Below are 20,139 nucleotides of genomic sequence, written 5' to 3' on the forward strand. Positions count from 1 at the left end.
ACATAATTTATTTAATTAAAAATGCCCTCTGCGAAAATAAACAACACTGTAGCAAAGCTTTTTGGAAAGTGAAAGTTAGAAAATTTAGGAGTATCTCTCCTTGCCTTCTTCCAAGAATCGATGCATTTAAATGATAGCAATCTGTAAATAATGAGTAAGTTATTCCATAATGAGATTGTGGGGAAAGTAGTAGTTATTTCCAATGCTTCTAGCAAACTAAGCAAATTCTTGATAGATTTTATTCTTTAAATAAATCATTTTATCTGAAAGACTGCTCAACAAAGTGGTTATCAATATATTGCAGATTCTGAAAATGATGTTTTAAGAGGAGCATGGCTTCCCAGCAATTGCTGAGAAAGCTAGACCAGGAGGAGAACCTAGCTATCCTGTGCCCTAGTGTCATAGTCTACCCAGTCATTAGTTTGGTACCATCATGCACATTACAAAGAAAACACAAACCTTTCCTTGTGGCACTCAGATGTACTTTTTAATTAAAAAAAAAATAAAATAAAGCATCCTAGAAGTGAATTTCATTAAAATGGGATGTCTTGGAATGGAAAATGCATAATTATCTTCCTGAAGAAAGAGAACTTATTTTAGGCATTTTTATCTTTAGCCTTAGAGCACCTTAGTTTATAGCTATTTGCAACATGCTCATAAAGTAAAGAAATATTAATCCAGGCTTAGAGATAAAGGATGATGATGAACAGAGATTGAGTGCTTCACCTGAGTTGCACAAAAAACAGATGATTTTATTATTGCAGTAAACTAAAATTATTGTATTTAAAGTTGCATTCTAATGGGATTAAAAAAATTCTGTAATGTCATCTAACCCTATTCAGAACAATTTCAGGTGTTTAAACATTATCTGTTAAGGTAGCATAGTCCTTGTCAGCCAGTGATGAATTATCTTTTTCCTTGGTCTTAAGAACCAGTAATGAGCTAGATACACTTTGTATGTATTTGCATCATGTATTTTTCCAAAGTTGTAGGCTCACACAGTTTGAAAAATAATTTCATTTTGCTTCAGTATGCAGAGGAGCAAGGGACCGGGACGCCCTGATGGTCACAAGTATCAGCCTTTATTAATAGGTTACATTGCATTCTTATACCTTTCTCTCCTGTCCACTCGCCTTACGCTTCCTTCCCACTGGTTAACAGCTTCTGTTCACGTGTTCTATCTTACTTTGTGATAGGTTACAAGTTTCTTACATTTTCTTACAAGAATGTCAACACATATCCATATCTCTTTTCCCACAAACATGTTTTTCTCTAACTGCCAAGGGCACAGATGTAGTTTGTCAAGATCAAGGCCACCTGCGGCCTGTAGCTGATGCCCACATTAGTAGAACAGAAATATTTTGTTATTATTATTTAAAAATTGATACAGTGAAAAATATTTTTTTCATAAAAAGTACAAATAAGCCATTTGTGAGAGGATAGAGTTGTTAATGTAGGATATAATTCCTAATGGAAGAGTTTTATTTATGCATCTCTGAATTTACTTGAGTGTGGATATCTCTCCATGTGCTGAAAAGATGCAGTAAGTAATCATAAATATTTCAACAGCCTGATCCCCTAGCAAGGTCTTGAGTATGACATGGAATAAAACATATTAAATACTGCACATGCTAGTCTAAAATGTATTTGTATTCTTCGTATGCTGCAGGTTATTTTTTTTTCCCTTCAAAGCCAGAGACTGTTTTTATTTCAATGGATTGCTATAAATTGGGCCAATGCCAACCTCATGAAGTTCAACAAGGCCAAGTGCAAGGTCCTGCACCTGGGTCAGCACAACCCCAGGCACAAATATCGGCTGGGGGGAGAACGGCTGGAGAGCAGCCCTGAGGAGAAGGACTGGGGGGTGGTAGTAGGTGAGAAGCTCGACATGAGCTGCCAGTGTGTGCTGGAGCCCAGAGAGCAAAGTGCATCCTGGGCTGCATCAAAAGAAATGTGGCCAGCAGGGCCAGGGAGGGGTTTCTGCCCATCTGCTCTGCCCTGGTGAGGCCCCACCTGGAGTACTGTGTACAGTTCTGGTGTCCTCATCACAAGAAAGATATGGACATGTTGGAGAGGGTCCCGAGAAGGGCCACCAAGATGACCAAAGGCCTGGAGCACCTCTGCTATGAAGACAGGCTGAGGGAGTTGTGGCTGTTCAGCCTAGAGAAGAGAAGGCTCCGGGGAGACCTTATAGCAGCCTTCCAGTACTTGAAAGGGGGCCTACAGGAAAGCTGAGGAAGTGCTTTTAATCAGAGAAGATAGTGATAGGACAAAGGGTAATGGTTTTAAACTGAGAGAGGGGAGATTTAGGTTAGATATTAGGAAGAAATTCTTCACTGTAAGGGTGGTGAGTTACTGAAATAAGTTGCCCAGGGAGGTTGTTGATGCCCCATCCCCGGAGGTTTTTAAGGCCAGGTTGGATGAGATTTTGTGCAACCTGATCTAGTGGTAGGGTTCCCTGCTCATGGCAAGGGGGGTGGAACTTGATGATCTTTAAGGTCCCTTCCAACCTTAATGATTCTATGATTCTATAAAAGTACCATACAAAACTGATTCTTCCAGAAACCTAGCTTTTCATATTTTATCTTGCTACCTTTACTGTGATATTTACCTACTTTAGGCTCTCAGTTAATAAAAACTTCATTAATGTTTGCATGAAATCAGCTTGACAACCTCAGCCTGTGTATCACTTCCAGCAGTCTTAATGGATCAGAGAGTATAGCTTTTCCTAATTCGGAAACTATTGCATCATTGACTTCAAAATTTCAACAAGAACTTTGTATAATGGTGAATCTGATTTAGTTTAATAGAAGCAGTGATGAACAATGTCTGCCTTTGAGATAAGGGGTAGGCTGTAATGCAGATATAAAATTAATAAGTTACACTTATCTGTAACGGAAAGACTTCATCAGCCCACAGGTTTGTTCCCTCAGTACCTCCTCCTAACCATGTCAATAGCGACACCGAAAACACGTGGTCAAAGAGTTGCAGCTATAGGACAGTAAAAACAATCTGTTTCTTAAGGCTGATTGACCCTTACCACATTTGGAATGCTACTGTGTTAAATATTCATTGGAAATCACAGTCTAAAATACAAATGGTCTATTGTTCTTAACTTCGTTAAAACATTACAGATGAAATTATAACAATATCTTAGAAAGTTTCAGTGAGATATTAGGATAATGTATAGTATTTATAAATAAATCACTAAAAGTTCATAGTGTCTGGAGTCAATAGTCTTTCCATACTATGTAGAAATTCTAATGTACTGAGCTATATACTAAATAATTAATTATTTTGCTTTACTCTGACTTGAAAGAATCCATTCACTCTGATGTTGTTTTCACATTAATCTTCTTCTATCATACCATCTTTCCAATATTTCTGTAATAAGAACTAATTTTTTTTCACCAGGAATAGGTTTTCACATAAATATGATCTATTATTTGCTTTTGAAGCTAGCACAATCATATACAACAAGTAATCATCAATGCTCAGTTCTGCATTCTTTTTAGCAATCGTATGTCTCTATAGTCACTGAAATATTTGTCAACTGTGCTACTAAACTGGGGCACGTAATGTTAAAAACATCAAAGCTGGTCTTCCTATCCCACAAAAATAATTCCTAAGAAATTAATATTATGTTTCTGTGTAATTGCAGCTTAAAAATATACACAAAATTCTGTCATCTTTTTCTCCAGGATGCCTTCAGGCTAGTATCTCTGGATTTGAAGCTGCTCTAATTTATAAGAAGAAAAGATACAACAAATTTCCTATAAAATGAATATAAAATCACTTTTGTCTTCTTCATTGTTTCAGAGCAATTTATTAATTTAAAACTTAAAAGGACTATTGTTAACATGTTAAAGCAATCTGACTCACAGGAATGATCAATATATATATATTTCAGTATTTCTTCTGCAGATATAAGTTAATTTCCCCTTACTTGCATGATTTTTGATAACTTCTTATTTTGTCAGTTCGTTTAAATAGTATATAACTGATGTCAAAATACTAAATAGCCACTTCAACTATAATTGCATTGCTGTCTTCCAAAATGTAACTTCTTTTGTTTATATTTAAAAATATTTTTTCCAATTAAATAAAACATCCCTCACAATATATACTTTATTACATATGCATATATAAATGTAATGGATTTTTTTTTTCTTTGAAATATAGCATGGCATTTAAAAAAAAAATAATGTGTTTTTTTCCTATGAAAGTATAGCAATACAGAAATTAAGGGATGTGCCTGGGTTATAATATTAGGTCTCTAAATAGATTTAGACAGATTTTCACACTTACTCAGGAAGTTTATTCACAAATGGCCTGATCTAATTCTCATTTAAATCAATAACAGCCTTTAGTAGGCTTTGAGACTAGTCTGTCTAATCTTTCTGCATCTTAGTTATGCCCCTGTAAATGGAGGATATCTCCATTACTAAGAGGAGTGATGTGAGGATGAATTTTTAATAATTTATAAAGAGTCAGACATTGCTCCGAGATAAGTCATAAAAGCAACCAGACAGCTCCATTCAGTATCTATTACTGAAAATACTGCATGAGTTTCAGATCCCTTAAGTTTTGTGCCCTGCGTGGAGAAAAAGGAAAGTCTCTCAGACAACCCTGAAACACTCATCACTTTTCCTTGGCAGAGCAGGAAACTCAGATGTATTACGGGAACTGCTTCAAACCAGTTACTCGAGAGAGATGAAATACATTAAGTGTCATAGGTTTATGTCCCAACCTTTCTATTTATCTGTAGATATTTGAGACTTGAGCCACACTCCCAAATATGTCCTCCATTCAGCTAGGGCTGTAGTGCTATATCCAGATACAGTCATTGGATGCAAAGCAGAAAAAGCTTCATCTATACTGAGAAGCACCAACAGGGACTATTTTCAAGCCCTGATGGCAAACTGTGTGTGGGAAACTGTTCTTTTCTTCCCCACATAAGTCTAAACAAAATGCCTTTTAAGCGAGCAAAGGCCTCTCCTGATTATCCCCAGCTAACAGACTAAAACAGACTTGCTTCTCAAGGACAACTGAACCCAAAACAACAGATGTGGTCTGGGACAGAAAGGACGGGCGACAAGCCGTCCTGTTCCCCTGGCAGTCACCGCCCTAACGTGGGGCTCATGGACGCTCATTGGCTCCAGACAGTGACACTGAGGGGACAGGTGGGTCAGGGGGTATAAAAGGTGGCGAGTGCAGCAGGTGGGCCCTTCCCTCCTCCCTGAGGCTCGTTCGGACGCTTTCTGCGTGGGACACCCCCCTGCTGCGGACACTGGTGCTGGGACCCTGCCTGCCTGCCTGCCCCGGGTCCAGCCTGAGCCTCAGCGCCGAGCGTGCCGGGGTCTCGAGCCCTGGGGTCGGAGCCCCCTCCCCGTGTTGCTGCCGGTGGAGGGGAAACCAGCGGCCGCTGCACCCGCTGCCGAGGGGCTGCCCCTCCAACACCACGGACCTGCCGTCCTGCCTTCCGGCCACCGACCAACGCTGGACAAGCCGCCGGAGGGTAACATCACCTCACACACACACACAGACACACAGACACACAGACACACAGACACACACATTCCTTTCCTCATACTCGCACACACAGCGCGACCTCTTAAGGAGGACTGACGTCGGGTTTCCTTCCCTCCTTCTCTCCTCCCTTTGGTCCTTAACCCTCTCCCTCAAAAGCACAGGACCTTTTGTATTGCCTCCCTAAAGGACACTTTCTCACTACATACATATTTATATCCCTGGTAGCCATTTACACTTGCATTGTCCCTAAACATCATGCCTCGGTTTGTGTTAACCCTTAATAAACCAATTAGTTTGTGGAGTAAATCTTGGCTTTAGAGGCAATTTCTGAGCATGGTGGGGTGAGGCGTGTTCTTTAACTACCACCCTGAAATAGGTCCCACGGTGGCCGTTCCTCCGTGAGAGGCAGCGCCGCGTGTGACCCTCGGGCTTATTCAAAAACCCCTCCACATTGGGAGGGGGAGTCGCAAAAGTATCCTGACAGCTGGTAGCCCCCCAGTACCGGCTTGCGACACTGTGCAGCAGGAATTTCATCCAGGTATCTAACCTCTCTCTCTGCAAATACAGGATGGTTTTATTCATATTACTTGTCAGGGTGGTTCCTGGCTTTTGATATCCTTTAACTGTGCCTGGGTATTATCTAGATGACTATTGACAGGCACAGGGCAAAACTATATGAGGCATTCTGCCAACAGTTTGAAGGATATTCTGGACAGAGGGGCAGTGCTCAAGGATGTGCCTTGCCCCTTTGCAGTGTAACAGTGTAGCTGCACATAGACTAAGCAACATGCTGAACAATTTCTGGCCTCTTACTGGGGGTTGTTAGAACTGCTAAGCTATGGGATGAAACCGATGTACAGATTACAGTTCTTCTCATAAAACTTTATTTTCTAGGTCATTAATGTGTTCATGTTATGGTACAGATTCAGTAGATCTAAGTGGTGACTCAGACTTTTTATTTAAGCTGCTAACATCAGTCTTGCTCTTATACAGGGCTCTGAACTGGGCTTCTTTTTGAGTCATCAAAAACAAAGCACACTTTCATCCAGAATTGTGGAAGTAGATTTTGATAAAGATAGTACAATCAAAAATTCCATGTTTAGCTAACCAACAGTTAAAACAATACTGGTGTTCAAAAAATACAATTTTAATTGTAGTCAGATTAACAGCTAACAAAATAATTCAGTGTAGAACTTTTCATTATGAAGTCATAAAGTAAATTGATAATCTCTTTGCACTTCAATATGAGATGCAATTCTCTACTAAATTAAAGACTGCTTTCATGAAATTCAGGTATTCCACAATGTGTATGGTCTGGCTAACATTTGAAACAGTTATATGTCTATAGCTTTGTATCTTCATATATTTATGTCTGGTTTATTTCATTACTAGCATTACTGTTTATAAAGTTGCTTTATTTGAAGGTACACTTGTGAACCTAGCAGTCAGAGTGGGAGTTCTATAATGCATCACCAAAAATGCTAGAACTTGAAAACATTTTTTAGATTTTTTAATTCAAATAATACAAAGGTAAGTTGATCAACAGTGTACTTAAAAGTGACTAGCTAAGATGAATGTAGGTACTAAGATTACATAAATTATTTAATCAGAAAGGAAAGGGAAAGGGAAAGGGAAAGGGAAAGGGAAAGGGAAAGGGAAAGGGAAAGGGAAAGGGAAAAGGAAAGGGAAAAGGAAAGGGAAAGGGAAAGGGAAAGGGAAAGGGAAAGGGAAAGGGAAAGGGAAAGGGAAAGGGAAAGGGAAAGGGAAAGGGAAAGGGAAAGGAAGAGGAGGGGAGGGGAGGAGAGGGGAGGGGAGGAGAGGGGAGGGGAGGGGAGGGGAGGGGAGGGGAGGGAAGGGAGGAGAAGGGAAGGGAAGGGAAGGGAAGGGAAGGGAAGGGAAGGGAAGGGAAGGGAAGGGAAGGGAAAGAGGAAAAAGTTGTTCAGATGACAAATTCAAGGTTTGGATAACAGATTTTTTATTAGTTTGCAATAATATCTTCTATCTAGAGGAGGGTGGGTTTTTTACATTTATGTGGGCATGTGAACATACAGTTTCTCAAAACCAAAATGCAGTATTAGGTACATTTTTACAGCTTGAACTGCCAGAGGGTGAAAAAGTGTGATAGAAATGTTAATTACTTGCTTTATTGCTCTAGTAGTCCAGTATATATGTTTATTGATGTATTTCATTGATACATTGCCTTATTTCCTAAGGTCTTGAGCACCTGGAGCCTATATCGATACCTGAAAATTAGAACTCTTCCCACTATAAAGAAAGAGGAGTTATTTCTTTTAAAAGTAAGCAGCATCTGATTAATATTATGTGGTTTCTTTTAAATCAGCAGCATAGGTATCATTAGGGCTTTTTATGGAGTGAGTCAGATCCTGATAATTGCAAAGTTAATTTAACTGTGAAATGAACACTTCTGTGTGTGGCAGCAAATGTCCTCTAGTACTCTATGGGCAATAACCTCAAATGGTATAAATCTGTATAAGTCTATTGAGTTGTGGATTTATACCATCCAAGTTCTTAGTCCCATGTTAAACACTGTAGTTCTTCATACTGCCATTAACATAGATTAGTGAATTACAGGAATAGAGCTTTCTCAGAAATGTCCATCCCTTTGGTGTACCTTAGATTTTATTTTAAATTACCAACTCTAAGAAGGAAAGGAAAAAGCAAAGAATTCACTAATGCATCTTTCTCCAAACCCATATAAATCTGTATATGAACGACTTAGGGATTACAGAATTCATATCTAGAAATACAAATCTCATATATGAAGTGAGCCATTCCCAAGTAAATGTTGCACATAACATCTACCTTCCTCACAGACATGGAGTTTATAAAATAAGTGGGAAACTATTTTAACAGTCTGAGGATGCGTCTTGCACTAAGACTTGCATCAAAATAATCTGGTGTCAATAATTCCAATTTTAACTTCCAGTAAGGGGGCTGACATGGCTTATGCCCCATTTAGGATTTTTATTTGCCCTTTACAAGTGGAACTGATTGTAATATTTTCTTTGGAAGCCAAGTGTATCAGTTTCAATACAGCTTTCCACCAGACATTTTTCTTAGGTCCAGGATAGTGTTCTGTAGAGAAAAGCAACTGGCAACTCAAAGGCAAGGATATTTTCCTGTGATAGCAGGAAGACAGCTTCAAGTCTTTATTCTAACTCTTGCATTTTTTTAAATATGAACTTCTTTAGGAATTTTCTATGCAATTTCTTTTGCTTTTTTCTGAAATTATTTCCATGATAGAAAAAGCTCTTTTCCAACTAATTTATAAAAATATGAAGAAACCATATATTTACCATAAACTCCAATAACCAGGACTGCTAAATATGTTATGGCTTCTAGGAGCATTATGTCAAGTCAAATCTTAGATAACTACATGACTTTCATGACCAAAGTTTCCATTACCAGTTATGGGAGTTTTGCATTTATTTATATTTTCTACTTTACAGAACATAGCAACAATAATGTAAGGAATCTGAGCATAACTAAACTATTTAATAGTAACTATTCTGGCTAGAGAACTGCTTTTCTTACCCTAGATTAGAGCCTGGATGTGACAAATATATATTAAATGTGGATAGTTAGACAACTAAAAGGAAGGTGCACAAAAAACCCAAGCCAACAGGATAGTACAGATACATTTTAAATCTTCTCTGGAGGAGCCTTCCTTTCTTCTTACTACCCAAAGAGACAGACTATCAGATTAAGTTATGTCAGCCAACATCAAGCATATAGTACTTCTCTCTGCTTGGTAATTTTGGTATACATTGCTAGTCAAAAACATGCTAGGGAGTCTGACTTTAGAAACTGGCTTATGTTTTATCTTAGCTATGACTTGCTCTGAACCATTTCTTTCAGATAAAATCAGAAAGCAGTTTAATATGCAATTGAAATCCAGCTTTCCATGGATTATTTTATATCTCATAAACCTGTGGTAATTTACAATAAATAAGCACCCTTCTATTAAGCTCGAATTTAAGTCTGATTTCTTAAACTGTGAAAGAATTTAAACTTATCATCTAAACTAAACAAATGCAACTTATATTTTATAATTCTTAATTTGATGCAATCTTAATTTACAAACTCATTAATTTACATTTACAATTCGGTAATCTTTTAAATTGCTTATGTTCTTGAAATAACCTGCTCTTTTTCTGCAAAACATTACTGTAATTTTAGCAATACTTTGCCCTGACTGACAATTATTTGCATCATGAGATGACCAGGAAAGCTCACAGAATCTGAGCATATTGTCCTTGTACTGCTTCTTCCCTATTGCACAGATTCCATAATTCAGATGCATCTCTCTGGCATCATTAGTAGCTGCCTTCATTGAAACAGAAATTCTAGGGCATGTGGTAGGGTTAAATTACCGTAATTACACTTTTAGGTTGTTTCTTTTTGTACATACACACACTAACTGGCCCCTTAATGCATCATTTAAGCTCTCTGAACTGGTAATGCTCTGTTAATTTTCTTAATTCAGCCACTTAAAAAAAAATTATAAAAGTGGAAACACTTTAAAGTCACCAGCAGTTTAGGGACGAGGTGATTTTGAGCAGTTTCCACAATTTATGTAAATGTTTTCTCCACTGGTTTAATAGAACCTCTTAGCTTATGCAACAGCCTACAAAGGTTAACCACCATTACGCTCACTAAAACCACAAAGCTCTTTTATCAATTTAGGATATTAGTTAGTTCATATTGTTTGAAGCCTACAGGAGATATAGGTGGGTCAGTTCTCTATCGAGCTATCAAACAATTCCATTTCCCTCAAGTTAGACATTAACCTTTTTTTCTTTTTTAAACAAGCAATTTACTCACAGTCCCAATAGCTACATGATGTTTTTTCCTGACATTTCTTGCTAGGCTTTAATCACTCTCTATTTTACAGTATTTTACAGGAGTCCATTTTATCATCAGTGTTATATTCTTTGCTATTATCTTAACAATTATATTATGAAGAAAAGAAATAACCAATTTTACTGAGTAAATTACATGCAACTTATAACTAGAAATATATACAATTTGGCCATCAGTATTTTAGATCTAAGAAATGGTGAAGTAATCATAGTAAAATAATTTACAAATACTTTAAAGGCAAAGTACCAACTTCTTTTACACCCAGCATATTAAGAACTATTTGTTTGCATATTTTTTAACACTCTATGAGCACAGTGCAGTTTTATAGATTCCAGACAACAAAACATGAGACTTTGCAGCATATTTGCAGCATATCTCTGGTCTTTTGCCCTGTTTATATATTGTCTGCTTTGCAGTGCAACATTTGACCACATGTAGGAAAAATAAAATAAAATAAAGATTATTTCATTTACAGGATAAAGATTAAGGTATTATTTGGAATATATTGTGCATGTCCATACTTGTATTAACTCAGTAATGAAAAAAAAAGCAAGATAAATGATTGGAATATTTAGAAAAACAATGGATTAAAAAGCTAAAACCACCATTATGCTACTGTAACAAATCCAGGGCATACCTTTTAACAATGTGAGTACTTTGGAGCTCCATGCCCAAAACAGTAAGGTAGAACTAAAAGATACACAAAACCAAGTATTGAGGCTTCCAAATATAGAATGCCTAAAAAAACAGGACTTTTCAATCTGGAAAAGAAACAATGAACAGATGTCATGACACATGTCCATCAAATAAAGAGTAGCATGGAAAATATAAGTCAAGGATTGTTGCTGGTTTTGTCTTACATGTAACAACTCAGGGGCTCAGCTCAATATTAGAACCTAGACTGTTTTTTTTTCTGATATTGTGTGACAGATGAACATGTACCTTATTTGTCCATAGTAAGAGGTGCCACTCAGAAACCATTAACACCTTTTGTTCACTTTCTAATAGGTAGTGAAGTTACTACAATAAAACTCTAGAGTTGGCTGTAGTTCCAGGTGTGCATATGGAGAGAGAGACACTGGACTGGAAAAAAAAACAACAACAAGAAGCAAAACTCCCCAAAATTAAATCAGAAAGCTTAATGGTATTTCAGTGCAAGTTATTTCAATTTGAAATGCTACATTCCAGAAAAGGCAGCACAAGAATAAAGATGTGAGACAAAGTGAGGATGGCCAGCTCTGCCACAGATAGGAACTCTGCACAGCATGCCATGGTCCACAAGCAGGGGCTCATCCAACACTACAACAGCCAGGTTTCCCAACAGAAGGAGGGACTTAAGATTGTTTTAACCCTTACTATGATTTCTATCCTTTACACAATAAAAGAGTTAATGGGCCTTGACTATTCGTGCTTTTCTTACTGGGATCCCAAAAGACCTGGTACCTCCTCATTGCAAAACATGGCACATACAAACTTGCAGAGTGGGAGATAGCTGAGATAGCCATTATTTAAGTGGGTTGTCACAGCCCAGCCTGAGGAAACAGTGGAGTCCCCAGCTGTGCTCAGTGTCAGGCTCTGGCCAGCAGCTCAGCCCTGACATAGGCTCTCTGCTTGTATTCAGTTTGCCCCACTCTCTATCCTTGGGCATGGGGGTTGTGGGACAGGCCATCAATCAAGTCAGACCATTGTGATATTGCACTGCATCTTTCCAGCAGTCTCAGATGTTGTTCCCCTGTCACTTGCTGGTTCAGTGCCACAGCTCGTTCCATTCACTTCTCTTATGTTGTCTTGCCTGCCACAGATCATGATGTTTCGTCACTCAGCTCTTGGTCCAGGCAAGGTTGTAATGTTCTTGTGATAATCACCTGGATGCTATTATCTAGTAGTTCTTAAACCTTCTTTGCAGAGCTTACTAGAAAAATATTAACTTGCTTTCACCATAATCCAGTTGTCATTTCAAGAAATGATCACGCAGTTGGCATTGAGAGCAAGTCAATGAAAGATCATATGTTAACTGTCAGTGAGGCTTGATTGCAAGACTAATTTGATCAAATTGCAGTTGATAGTTATCTCCAGTTTAAGCAGATTTGAATGCCTGTTTCCTACTCCCAGAAAATTATTTGGATGAGTAAGGGAAAATCAACACTAGTAGCAGATAAGAAGATGATTAGAAGTGCAACAGATTCTATTCTATTGCTAACAATACATTGATATACATTTTGAAGAATTTGTGATAGAGAATGGATTGATAACTCTTGTTTTATGTAAATTACTTATATATTATGTATGATGACCAGAAATGAACATGCAAATTACATAATTCATTTATTTTCAACAACTTCTTCAATGTATTTGCAAAACTGATATTCCCAAATCAAAATAAAAAGTGCTGGCTATCATTGTCAAATGTCTTTGTCTACAAATGGAAAAAACCTGCAGTTGAAAAACTGATCATTGAACAAACAAGTAAGCAACATTATAAAATCACCCATTTTAGATAGATAGATAGATAGATAGATAGATAGATAGATAGATAGATAGATAGATAGACAGATAGATAGATATTTAAGACTACACAGATTTATCCTGATTGGTCACATGAGAGCTTCAAGGTTATTGCATGAAGCATTACTGTTGCTATGATTCCATTGCAGTCTCATCTCATTTTTAATGTCCAAGTGAATATTTTAGCTGTTATACTAAGCAACATAATGCTAAAATATATGTTGTCATAAAATGTGATAACAAATCAGCTTTCAGCTATAAACTGTTGCACAAATATGAATTTAAAAGTTTTCAAAACCCAGGACAATCAATCAATAGAAGTATTTCCAACATCAAGCCAACAGTGTTTAATTCTTTGTAAATGAGAGAAATTGAGTGCAAATCAGTGAGAGGAAGATAGAAAAGATGGACTTTGAAAAAAGAACAATGATGTTTTAATTTTATTAAACAAACAAATAGTTAATGAAGACTAAATGTAACATCCAATGAGCAACACTCAACTGCAAATAAATAACTACTTCTTTGAGAAAAATGTACACTGCTGTAGATGAAGTTGGATATCCAGATAGATGCAACTTGCACTCTGTCTAATGCATTTCTCCACAGCCAGTCTCCCAATTTCAGCTGTTTTGCCTTTTACTTCCTCAATCTTGTACATTGTAAAGCCAAACATCAAGAAGTTCTTCCTGCATATGGCCTAATTTTCAAAGTGTTTTATTTTTCTTGATTGAGTAAAATAATTCACATTTTCTTTTTATCACCATCATCTGGGATAATGATCCTTCTTATCATTCTGAAATAACTATTTTGAACAATTTTTATCATACTATATTCCAGGATAGTGATTTTCCTCAGTAAAAATGCTTTTATGTTTTTATAAGCATGTATAAATTATATGTAAATCACTATCTTAAGATAATGGATTAAAATCCATGTAATCAATAATGAAGTCTGTAGTCTTCTAACTCTTCTAACTTATCTTGAGAGAGAAAGAAAAAAGCATACAGGTACATAGATGCATATGTATGTATGTAAAAAAAATTATCCTGATAAAGCAAAAAACATGCATCAACACATTTTTTTAATTGTTAATTCCTAAATAAGCCTTTTACTTTGGGTACAAAAATTAGGGTAGAATATGACAGTAAGTATGGCAAAAGTTGCCCCAATATTTGTATATCAGATGACCTAAATTTTAATTTGGAGAGGGGTTCTGCTGTTCACAGAATATGCAACTATAAATTTGAATTTAATCATTTTTACAGTAGTGGCATTTTCAATAATTTAGATACTTTAATTTTTTTCCAAGTTAAAAATAGCATAATAAGTGAATAGACTGCAATGTAATCTTCTCACTCTCTACAGTAGACTCTCCTTTTTCTATTCAACAGGCAATAATAATTATTTTTGATCTATCCAGTCTTCAAACCCATTGTGAAACAATTTGAATGCAAAATTGTAACAGGGTGTCCAACCAAACCTGCCTCAGGGGTTGGCCTTAACCAGAGACAAAATAAGGAGCTGTTTTGCACAACAGACAGACAGAGGTGTTAATTGCATGACATGGAGTGAGAAAGAGACTAACATATGGACTGTTTGACCCTTTAGCCAACAGTTAGAGCAGTATTACTTTTATCACCACTGGCCTGGTACTGAAAGAAGTTACTTTTCCTAACTAATTGGTAGCCATGACCCTGCATGCTCAGAAAAATTCCCTCCTGTAGCCCTCCTCCCTGCCGCTAGTGATGATGGATCCAAGCAAGGGAGGGAATAAGTGAGACACAGTCACAACTTTCTTCCCTCTCCAGACTTCTACCAGCCACCTCAGCCAGTTCAGGTGTATTTGAAAGACTGAAGTAAGAGGTGACACGGTTGCCAGCTGTATGGGCTGTAGAGGTTGTCCCTTCTCAGAGTCTTAATCTACTTACTAAAAAACTCTACAAAACAAACAAATAAACAAAACTCCTGAAGTTTGTCTAACCTGTTATTTCAGTCCTAATCCTGCGGTTTCATATTACATAAGGAAAAAAAAGCCAAACAGCCCACAAAACCGGCCAAACAAATAGACAAAAATAATAAAAAAAAAAAACAGAGGCATGTCTTCTGGTACTGAAGCATTTTTCCTACCCATTGCTGCTTAATATCACACCACCTCATTTGTTCTTTTCTCCTTCCAACCTGTCATTACAATAACACTGATGACTGTCTGATACCAGGCATTGCAAGAAATTCTGTGGGAGTGGCTGGCAGGGCAGAAGGTACACCAGGGAGCCTCTCTGATGCCAAGGTCTAACAGCTAAGATTCCCTCATTTGTCCTTGCTGGGGAAATCAATATAGGTATATCTGCCCATAGCCATTGATTTGCACCAGGCTTTGAACTATTTATTTCCCTTGGAGACTCATAGATCTTTGAGAAACTTAAGAATTTTAACAATGGAACAAAAGTTTTCAGGCATAATGTGGCAACAGATAGAATACATGGTTTTGTTTTAGGTTTTCTGTTTCATGGCAGTTTTTTTATTTCTGTTTTTCATTTTCATTGAAAGACTACTATAATGTCCTGACATTAAATCTCAGTTGCCAGTTGTTATGCTGACACGGCCTGGATTTAATAACCCAGGAAGGTCAGAACGGGACCCCCTTGCTTTCCAAACTCCTGCTGCAATAGAGGAGCCTGGGTGCAGCTGGATCCAGTCCTGTACATGTCACAACTCAGACTGGGCAGCCCAGGGAGATTAGGACTGAACCCCCTCGCTTTCTAGACTTCTAGGCCCAAAATCCTTCTCTCAGACCTGGTCTTTACCCAGAGAGAGTAAATGTATTACGATCTGAGTAAAAGCTCAACCATCCAATACCCCTCAATCAGATTAAGGTGTGGTGACACACAAGGTCTCTTTATAACAAATAACACATTTATTACACTAGTAGGAGTTAATATTGAACAACCTAAACAAAACCACCCACATATATATTAAGTAAGGAAAAGGAGATGAAAAGAAAAGTGGGGGGAGACATTAGAGAGAGAGACAGAGGACAGGAAAATCACTGGTCCTGGATCTAGCATCATCGGTCCAGCCAATGGAGCAGGGTCGGTGTCGATAGTCCATGTTGATGAAAATCTGGAAGCCCACCATTGCAGCCCCCTATTTTATAGGCCTAGAATCTTGATTTCACAAGTACATGTGATTGAGCCATAAAGGTGTGAGCAGCTGGAATGGATTTATGCCCCCTCCACCCCTCTATCTTTGTCATCTCGATTGTTGTCATTATCTCATCTATGTAGGCCCGAGGCCATATGCAGGCCGTTACTGCAGTCTCCATCCTCCTAGGCAGGCCTTTAGGGATGCATATGAGACTTTGCTCTAGGGGCTACAATGGGGTTTCAACACCATTTCCCAAATAGGTCCTGAGATCTGGTCCCTCACAAATGCTTATGCTTCCACAAAACAAAACAAACCCCAAACAAACAAACAACCCCCCAAAAATCAAAACACCAAAAAACCCCAAACAAACAAAAAAAAAACCTTATGACAACATATCTCTTGTAATTTGCCTGGGATGGACAGAACAACACTCAATTCCAGAGCTGAAGTTATCTCACTGGGGACATTATTATGCCTTTTCCTCTTTGAAACATAGAAAAATTGGGGGATATAGTTTTAGATGTTCAGGACCTAAGTCATTAGGTTTAAAAATGGTCACAGACTATAACTTAAAGTCTGTTCCAAAATCTATCTGTAGTAGAAAAGCAGAGTAGTGAGTGTAGTGACCTGCTTTTCTCCATTGCTTTGAAAAGCTTTTAGTTTGACAACCCAGTAGACACATGTTCTGTTAGTAAAAAACGTACTAAGCCATGTTTGTTGTCTGTCCCAGTAAGGTGAAGCTAATTTTTTAATACTGTATTTGGTTTGTTTGGCAAGGTTTTGGTAGCAGGAGGGGGGGAGGTCGTGATGGGGTGAGGGGAAGGATGCAGGGATGCCTTCTGTGAGAAGCTGGTAGAAGCTTCCCCCATGTCCAATTGAGCCAATTCCAGCTACCACCAAGACAGATCTGCCACTAGCTAAGACCAAGCCCATCAGCAACAGTGATAGCACCTTTGAGACAACATATTTAAGAAGGGAAAGAACTGCTACACAACAGCAGCCAGGAGACAGGAGTAAGAATATGTGAAAGAAACAACTCTGCAGACAGCAATGTCAGTGAAGAAGGAGGTGGAAAAGGTGCTCCAGGCATTAGAACAGAGATTCCTCTGCAATCTGTTATGAAGACCATGGTGAAGCAGGCTGTCCCCCTGCAGTCCATGGAGGTTAATGGTGGAGCAGATATCCACCTGCAGCCTGTGGAGGACAGTACACTGGAGCAGGTGGATACCAGAAGGAGGCTGTGACCTCATGGGGAGCCCACGCTGGAGTAGGCTCCTGTCAGGAACTGGGACCCCATGGAGAAGAGACCAAGCTGGACCAATCTGTTCCTAAAGGACAGCACTCCATGGAAAGGATCTGCTGGAGCAGTTAATGAAGAAATGCAACCTATGGGAGGACTCCTGTTGGAGAAGTTCATGGAGGATTGTCTCACGTGGGTGGGACCCCACAATGGAACATGGGAAGAGTGTGAGGATGCAGGAGTGGCTGCAATTCCCATTCACTGTCCTACAGCACCACTTAGGGGAGGATGTAGGGAAGCCCAGGAAAAAGGGATGGGTGGGCAGGAAAGTGTTTTAAGATTTGATTTTATTTCCCATTACTCTACTCTGATTTGATTGGCAATAATTAAATTAATTCTCTGACTCAAGTCTGCTTTGCAGCTGATGGTAGCTGTTGAGTGGTCTCCGTGTCCTTATGTCAATTCACGAGCCTTTCATTATCTTTTTCTCCCCCTGTCCAGTTGAGGAGGGAGAGTGGTAGATGGGCTTGGTGAGCACTTGACATCTAGCCAAGGTCAAGCCACCACAGTCTATTATACCAGATTCCAAATATTCTATCAGGAGAAAAAGATCTTGGGACACAAATTATATATTCAGACTTTCTAACAGTTTAAAATTATGGCACTTGGATTAAATAATTTCAAAGCTAAATGTTAAAAGTTTCTTTGCAGTGTTTCATTGGAAACCATTACTAATGCTGGAACAATTTGGATTATTTTTCTGCCATTGAATAAAATCACAATTAATGGGTACAAAATCAAGTATGTTTCATTTAAACTTTTGGCATTTTCTTACGTGAAAGGCAGAGTACTTTTATTTAGAATATAACTCATACAAGACGATATGCTAAAGTTAGAAGTATTATTTCAGGTCCATTAGTGCTAAGTTTCATTTTTCAAGGTCTGTCAGGGCAGCTAGAATGATAGTGAAAATTTGAGACATACACTACTAATTAATTCTTTTTCATAACCTCAGAGCTATGTTCTTGCATCATTTTGACAAAAAAGTAATTACTTTCTTTATTTTACCCAGAGGCTAGGCTACTAACATAGGAAAAAAAAGAGAGGGGAAGAAAGGAGAATACATGTTGAATTAAATGTGTAGAATAGGTAAAAATAATAATAAAAATATTACTTTCTAGTAAATCTGTAAATTCTAACTGGGATTAGTCATATACCCACCAAAAAACCCAGGAGTTGTTTGCTCGTTTTCTCCAATAAGCACTCTTCTTAAAGAGTCAAAACATCTAAAGAAACATTCATTTTTATTTTAATCAAACTGAATTATTTATGTCCGCAATAATTACTGTAGTTTTAGAACAAAGCAGGGTAGAGTTCTGTTTATTAATATGTGCACTTTTGTCATAAGAGGTGTCACAGACTGACATGTTTCCTATGATGAATGTTTATAAATATTATTTTGACAGGTTTTGGAGGTGTTTTTTTTTAATCTATATACTGAAGTTGTTTTTTTTCCCTTTGTCTTTCCTCCGTATCTCAAAAAACTATTCCAAGTGTTCACAGTGCTTAGGTGGAGTGGCTGCAAGAACAAACAATACTAATCAGTGATCTATATCCTTAAAAGTATTTGCTAAAAGGAATAGGTGTAGTACGTGATTATAGAGGTTCATTTCAAGATTTCTGCTCTGTGGTTCACAAAAACAGACCGTCTTGCCCAGTTTAGAGCAGCACTGCAGATCAAAAGAGCAGCACCATTTCTTCAGGATCAATGTGCACACCATGGCCAGTCTCTGAGCATCTATGCCAAGCAGCTTCCCCTTGGGCTTAGCCTTTTCCATGGTGCCAGACACTTGCACGAGTTCCCCTGTGCTCCTGCCTTACAACGGTTTGTTGTTTGTGGTTTTTTTGTTGTTGTTGTTTTGTTGTGTTTTTTTTTTTTTTTAATATCAGCTCACTGGATTAAGACTACTGGCATCACAAATTAGTGAGCATTGGCAGGTATGAATTCAAACCCTATGGTCTCCCACCTCAAATGTGTTAGAAAAGTCTGCAGCTTATTTCTTTGTTTTCCAGCTCATACCAGGTTAATTTATTCACTTAGAGCCAGACTGATCTAGTCAAAGTCTCAGGTTTTTGGGTGGTGCTTTTGGGTAGGCTTCTTCTCATAAAACTAGCACTGAAAGCTATTGTAGTTGTCACAGTCTACGGAGACTGCAGAGCACATTAGATGAGAAACATGATATGAAAATAATGTTAGATGATCCTTTATCTGCACAACAAGGTCATGTCTTTGTTCAGAGCGACACTGTACTCCAAAGAAGGGAGCTCAACTGGTTTAATTAAACAAATACTCAAACCTTTTGTTAAAATTAATTCCAAGCTGGGACTCCATATTGAGCCTTAAATCCATTTTAAATCATCTAGAGTCATCCCAGATAAATAAGGTCTGAGTCTAGCTGTGCTGCTTCCACAGCATTCCCAGAGCTCAGACTACATTTGGAAAACATTGTTCATGAGGGTATTTAGCGTCTTTATTAATAAAAGGATTTAGTAAACTTGTAAGGAAACGAGTCCCTCAGCAATTTGTTTAGAATACTGGTTTGAGAGAGTGGTCAATTCCTTTACACTGTTTAAAATATGGCTTCATCATTGCATAGTATCTAGTTAAGGCAATTTTATGTCCTCATTTTAATTTCTGTCCAATTAATACATTGTTTTTTTTCATGGCTTCCTGTTATCAAGTACTCCAGCTCTTGTGCACATAGCCCCACCACTCTGCTTATTGAATTATGAAAAAACTTATCATTAACCTGGTCAACAAGTTCAGCATCTTT

Source organism: Apus apus, chromosome 3, assembly GCF_020740795.1.
Source record: "Apus apus isolate bApuApu2 chromosome 3, bApuApu2.pri.cur, whole genome shotgun sequence".
Classification (NCBI taxonomy): Eukaryota; Metazoa; Chordata; class Aves; order Apodiformes; family Apodidae; genus Apus; species Apus apus.